Raw genomic sequence first — 7,492 nt, 5'->3', positions numbered from 1 at the left:
AGGATAATCGAGAATGAGGAAGAAAGGCAAAGGTAGGAAGGAGAGACAGAGGTTTCTTTGAACATATATATATATAAACAATTGCAGTGTGGAAGGTTTTTATAGGCCATTTGAAAACACAAAATTCCGTTAGATTCACTTTAACATTTAAATTAATTTGTCAAACTATATTCCTCGCTTTGAAACCGCGAACTGTTCACTGACAAAATTCCGTGCTGCATATAAGAAAGTAGCAGTTAGTTCATGATATGCATGTACGTATGTATGAATGTATGTATGTATGTATCTATGTATCTATGTATGTACTTATATATGTATGTGAGCATTTAGGTATGTTAGTGTGTAGACGTGTCTGTGCGTGTATATATGTGTATATACATGTGAACGTATGTCTATCTACTGATATACGTGTCTGTTCAATTTGTATATACGACTGTTACTCTTTCAAAGGTTATATATATATATATATATATATATATATATATATATATACAACCTTTGACAGAGTAACAAGCATGTCTACAACTTGAACAGACACGCATATCAGTAGATAAACATACGTTCACATGTACATACATATATGTACACAAACAGACACGTCTACACACTAACATACCTAGATACTCACATCCATACATAAGTACATACATACCTACATACCTACATACATACATGTGGTAGGGGAGCAAACTTCTTACCATATAACAATACCTGTCCCTGTATTTGAAGAATATATATAAAATCCTACATCAGCAAACGACGCAAAACCGTTAGCGGTATTTGTACTGGCTATTCGTATCAACAGTCGTGATAGTGGTCTTAAGAAAACATCGCTTTTACTATCCTGAAAATTGAAAACTCAGGAGAAGAGATTCTAAATTAAGGAGTAGCAATAAAAATAATACAAAAAAGAAATAGATGTAGGAAATTTTCTTGCATTAAATTTATGGCAACGTTAATAGTACCCTTACTACTAGTAATGATGCTGCGTTGCTGCGATTAATACTACTACTACTACTACTACTACTACTAATAATAATAATAATAATAATAATAATATAATAATAATAATAATAACAATAATAATAATAATGATAATAATAATAATAATAATAATAACAATAATAATAATAATGATAATAATAATAATAATAATAATAATAATAACAATAATGATAATAATAATAATAAATGCCCTGATTCAGTACCAGGCAGTGGCTGTCGTGGCTTCTGATCTTAACTGATTGGAAGTGTTATCACGTACGTTGTTTTGTCTTGGTATAAAAGTTGGGCTACAGCAAATATTCTGCTCAATACCACAGATTTGCTTGCCTTTAACCCGTTGAGCATGTCCCTTAGTGGCTGACGATATGTGCATCTCTGTTCACGAGCAGAAGTACTGGGGGAGCATCATAGCCATGTGTTGAGAGGGATTCTTTGGGGTTTGAATAATTCACCTCTGGAAACATGGGTGTTTCGTTCAACATCCTTAAACAACCCTTATTCAGGGACCTTTCGAGTGGGATGGGTTACTCGACCTGAAGAAAATTCTAACTGGACCCCACCTGCAAGGTCATGTTATGTTTATTTTGATATGAGATCACCATGTCGCGCACATATGGTTGTGATGCATGTGCCTAGTGTACCCTTATCAGACGGGTAGTCATGATGGGTATACTGGGCTTCGTATATTTTACTCCAGTGTCACTTTGATGGCATGCACTGCTCTCTCACTCAATAATAATAATAATAATAATAATAATAAGGAGATCACCATGTCGCGCACATATGGTTTTGATGCATGTGCCTAGTGTACCCTTATCAGACGGGTAGTTATGATGGGTATACTGGGCTTCGTATATTTTACCCCAGTGTCACTATGATGACATGCACTGCTCTCTCATAATAATAATAATAATAATAATAATAATAATAATATAATAATAATAATAATAATAATGATAATGGGAGTATCACTAATCATAATATGAATGATAGCGTATTTATTGTTAACAGTAGCATAGACAATAAACGCAAACATGAATACGAATAATTGAACTATTGACAATGTTTGTGATGAAAATAAATGCAACGGCAGAGTACACATTGTTTGCCCTTGAATGGTTATCACTTGAGAAATAATGTTGTCTATAATTGCAACTTACATAATGGACAAATTCAGCTAGAATATAAACCAGGTTCCTCCATCCAGTTTAAGAGACGCTATTTATTTCTGCCAAATGCCAAACGTCTATTTCAGCACATTAAATGCACTGTTTCAAGAACAATAGCATGCCTTACAAAGTTACTTAATCTTCATTCAAACAGGAAGGTCATGTCAAATTTGTTGCATACTATGTGATCTCTGTAACAAAGAATCGATTCAAATGAGGTAAGAGTGACCATCTTTTGAACAGTCAGAGAGACGCTATCATCCTTTGCAGTCATTGATTCTTTTCGTTTTACCATAGATCTTTTGGTTTTATTCGTATTACATATTTATTTATTTTTAATTCAATGACATTTGTTTGTATTAACTTTGCTCTATCCCTATTCCATATTTTTGCATTTCTCTTAGTTTAGCTTAACTTAGATATCTTTATACATAATGGATATTTACGATGCATAGACTTAAACTTTTAATTAAAAAATTTACAATCGTATAAATATCATATTTTCCCATTATTTTCTCCATGGCCTTCATTCTTACTAGTATCAAATTTTCTTCCCTAAATTATTTATTATAAATGCTTGCATGCAAGCAAAATATATTTACAGCAAGATATTTGAACTAATGTTCGCGCCATGGAGGATTTTAGTTGGATTTTCGCGCCATGGAGGATTTTAGTTGAATTTTCCTTCGTGTCTTCGTTCTTTAATTATTTCTTTGCTATACGCCCTTACCATATCTCTTTACTGTGTGACTTATGATATGCCTAGTCCTTTTGTCGTCGTATCTGGATAGCCGTTTATTTTTTATGAATACTTATCTTAATTCCCTCTCTACCCTTACCTTGATTCAACCTTTTTCTATTCTTTCTCGTTATTATATATCTATCTATCTATCTATCTTATATATCTATCTTCCTCTCGCTATCTTCCTCACTTGTAGTAATATGATCTCACTTATACTTCTTCACCTTTATTATTGCTGTATAATCCAATTTCTCATGTAGGCAACTTCTCGCAATTATTCATGGATGAAGGACTTTATAAATTTACTTATTTCTTAATTATATATGCACATTAATTTATTGCATATTTTGGGTGTACATTACTACATCAATTTGTCGCCGCATATAAGAAAATGCTGTAAAGAGATACGATGCATGCTCTTCATATTTTACCAATTGTATTTTTCGCTTATGTAAATGCTGGATATCTTTAGGTCTGTGAAGGACTACTAACGACTACCTTCCTTCCACCTTAATTATATTTATATTGATATTTTTGTTACTCATAAATTTATAAATGCTTCGGTCATAAATAATAATATATATATTATATAGTTTACGTGTATTTATATATGGAGGTATACATGTAAGTGCACACAACCAACCACAAACACACACACACACACATGCACACATACACACACACTCACACACACACACACTGATATATGTATTTTGGAAGCACTGATAATGGTTTATGGTATTAACGAAGCAATCTCCTCAGGTCATTCATTGAAAATACTGGCGGTGTTATAAAATAGTCTCACTACCAAAATATTTAAATAGTTAAATTATTTGTGAGTTATACACTTTTCGGATTATTAAATTCTTTGAAAGTTTTGATATTTTGCCTATCTCAAATTCTTTTAAAATATGCTGGCTTTTTTTGTTTCCATATTTAGTTTATTTACAAGAACGAACATTAAATCAAAGAAATCAATTACGTTATTAATGATGTGAAAAATGGTAAGACATGGTAGCAAAGATGTAAAAGAAACATAAAACATTTTGAAAATAGATTGACGTCAAAATCTTCAGATTAAAAAGCATGTAAGAGAAAAACAGTATTGTAAAATTTAATAGAACGTTTCAAGTAGAAAGGAAAGAGAAGTCACTGTTACAAAGGAATGTGAGTGTACTCATAAATTTTGAGATATATTATATAAACTACTTTCATTTCACATGGTACCGTAGGCAACAGACTTCTACAATAGCCTCCGGCCAACCAATATGAGTTGGTTTGTTAGAAGGAAAGTGTACATAACCTTTGGCAATATGTCGCTACGTATGCGAATATATGTGTATAGATGCATATGTTTGTCTTTCTGTATGTATGCATTCAACGCTCCTACGAAAATTCATGAGCTAGGGAAGGCCCTAAATCAACTCTGATTAGATGGCCGGCACTCACAATAATTGTTGTTCTTGTTGTGGCTTATTTTCAGGCCACCTTTGATCAAACAGATTTACTGGCTAATGCAATCGAAACATGACGTTCCTATATACTTAAAGCTATGTAAAACTTCATTATATAAAATGTTCTCTTCTTATTTAAGGCAATAGGATATTTTACCCAGTATTGCTGCAGGTAAAGCGACTACACATAGATTTTATCCCTACTTCCATTACTTGCCAGCTGAGACACATACAGATGAGACACACTTCTACAGTATTTGAGAGAGAAACGTTTATTAAGTAGTACTGTGTAAAATGTTTGCTGTCTATCATGAAAGAATGAGATAAAATTAGTTTATGGCTGTGAAGGGAAATGTTTCCCTTCATTATCAGATAGAGCTTGATTAGTTAGCGATAAACCAAATAATTGGCATGGAAAATTTCTCTGAACTTTCTTTATACCAGTGCATATATACATATATATATATCACGAAATTGCAATTGTTACAGATTCCGTTGTTATCGCTGATGTTTTAACGTCCAATCTTTGTTTTGCTCCTATCAAATGTTGTGTTGCTCCCATCAAAGCAAACTAATGAGCAAAAGGCATTTCACCATGGCTATCGCATATTCTTTTATTCGTGAAACAGTTAATCATGCATTACATTATTCCATGAACGCTTTTTAAAGATAGTTGAATATGATACAAGGGAAATTTCTTTGCTATTTCTAGCAGTCGAGCAACCAAGTAGGAGCTCACTTTTGGGTGCAATACGTGTTAAGAAGCAAGAAAAAAAAAACAGGGACTGACTGACAGAGGAGAAAGAGGAGGAAGAAGGAGAGGACGAAATGCAGGACAAGGAGACGACGACAAAGTGGAGGAGGAGGTGGTGGTGGTGGAGGTGGAGGAGGTGATGGCCATTCATTTTATTTCAGTAAAATTATGCCCCACCACAGAACCAGCTTTTGAGTTTTTCCGGACAAGTCACACAAACGAACTTCAGCTACCAATTTAGACTACCAAAATTGCTATAGATACATAATACGATCTAGTCTTTTCATTGCTTAATAAAAAAAATTTCTTCTAGAAGACACTTTTAGGTCAGTTTTAAACGTAATGAAATATAATCAGCACTAAGAAACTAGTGCCAACTAATAGTAAGTGAAATATGTTGACAAAGCAGAACAGAGTTCTATATTTAAGAGATGAGGAATTATGTACATTATTTACATTTGAAGGATATTTGTCCTCATCTTGTTTGTTGTTTTGGTGTCTTGGGGAAATTTCGAACATGGGTCCTCATTCCTAAGGTGTTGTTCTTGATGTTGTTCAGGTCACTGCATGGAATCGAACTCGGAATCTTGGGGTTAGTAGCCGGCGCTACTGCTAAGGAGGTTGTTGTGTCCTAGCATACGTGCTGTTTCTTTTAATTTTCCTATTTTCCAGTGGTGTTTTCTGTCTATTAACTTCATCCCACAGGGGGAGGTGGTCTCCATTTTTCCATACATGATCAGCTATACCCGATTTATCAATATCTCATCGTGTCACAGTTTTGCGATGTCCCTCTACCCTTATTTTGAGGAGGGAGCAGTATGATTCGCCTTTGTATAACCTACCATAGCTGCATGGGATGGAGTACCCGCAGTCTTTGGTCATATTCTCTTCTATTGGTAGTTTTACCCAAAGGAGATATTTGTGAAATGTTGTACTGCTCTTGAATACTGTCCTGATGTCATATCTGCCGTATATGTTTTGTATCTTTTCGGAGAGGGCTTTCACATAGGGTAGGCAGACTGTAGACAGACTCTATTGGTTGTATCCCCTCCTTTCTTCATAATTGGAGTAGATAGTATGTTTTAGTGGGGGGTAGTTGTTGCTTAATATATTATTACTGAGCTTGATGATTTCTTCATAGTGGGTATCACGATCGCTACTTATATTCTTTTCTCGATGTTTAAGGCACTGAGCAATCCTCTTTACACTGTATGGATAGTGGGAATTGAAGTTAAGGTATTGTCCAGTGAAGATCGGCTTGCGGTATCCGGATGTCATGAATCCATACTTGGTGCGTGTTATTAATACGTCCAGGAATGCTAGCTGGTTGTCTTTTTCCTTTTCTATTGTGAACTGTATGGATGGCTTTATTGAGTTTACTTGATCTAACAGCTCTCGGACATCTTCCTGGTGGGGCCAGAAAATAAAGGTGTCATCAACATAGAGTTGGCTTTAGTGGTGTCGTTCATAAAGCCAAATTCTCAAAGTATTTCATGTACATATTGGCTATTATCGGTGAACCGATAGCTAAACCCACTTCTTGTCGATATATATCAGTGTCGATACTGAAATAGGTAGTTTCTACACAGAATCTCAACATTTCCATCAAATGTCTTATTGGTATACTAGTGCGTTCTTTTAGATGGGTGTCTGTCATTAGTTTTTCTTGAATCACCGATAGTGCTTCACCAGTTAAGACTTTGGTGAGCAGACTTACCACAACTAGACTCACCATCCGATTGGATCCAATGTTGGTATCCTTGATCAATTCTGTGAAGTGGGTGGAATTCTTCACTCTGATGTTGACTTTCCTGCTAATGGATTGGTTATATCCACAAGGAAGCGGCTCAGTGAATGACCTATAGCTCACTATAGGTCTTAATGGAATACCGTCCTTGTGAATCTTAGGGAGACCGTACATGTATGGTAGTTTATTGTAGTGTTGAGTCAGTTGTCTGTACTTTATTGGTGTAAAGTGGTCCTTGTTCTTGATCAAGATCTGTGAGAACTTCCTCTCTGTTTTCAGAGTTGGGTCTTTCTTTACTTTGCTGTAGCTACCATCACTTATAAGTCTTGTCAATTTTTGCGAGTAGTCAGACTTGTTCATCACCACTGTAGCACTTCCAATGTCCGCTGGAAGTATAATGATGGAATTGTCACTCTGTAGTCTTTTGATAGAGAACTTTTCTTCCTTAGTAATGATTGGTTTGGGAAGTTTCGCTTTTTCCAACACCTGTCTCACTTTCCACCTTAGTTCATCTCCCTGAGTTTTTGGTATTTTTACGGCTATCTCTTCAATAGGGGCTATTATGTCCAAATATGTAATGCAGTTAATGGTTGTCGCAAAGTTGGGACCTTTGTTTAGTAC

At 34.9% G+C, this 7,492-nt stretch overlaps 1 long non-coding RNA gene across 1 annotated transcript in view; it reads left to right on the top strand.

The window, feature by feature from the left end:
• The first annotated feature begins 6,315 nt into the window (after nt 1–6,315).
• Nucleotides 6,316–7,492, top strand: part of LOC118763496 — an 11,099-nt gene continuing 9,922 nt past the window's right edge. The window contains exon 1 of the long non-coding RNA XR_004999255.1: nt 6,316–6,453. This is a non-coding gene — a long non-coding RNA (uncharacterized LOC118763496). The remainder of the gene's footprint in view (nt 6,454–7,492) is intronic.

Source organism: Octopus sinensis, linkage group LG5 (assembly GCF_006345805.1).
Source record: "Octopus sinensis linkage group LG5, ASM634580v1, whole genome shotgun sequence".
Lineage (NCBI taxonomy): Eukaryota > Metazoa > Mollusca > Cephalopoda > Octopoda > Octopodidae > Octopus > Octopus sinensis.
Note: the sequence above shows the minus strand (reverse complement) of the source record. Positions and strands in the feature narration are given on the sequence as shown.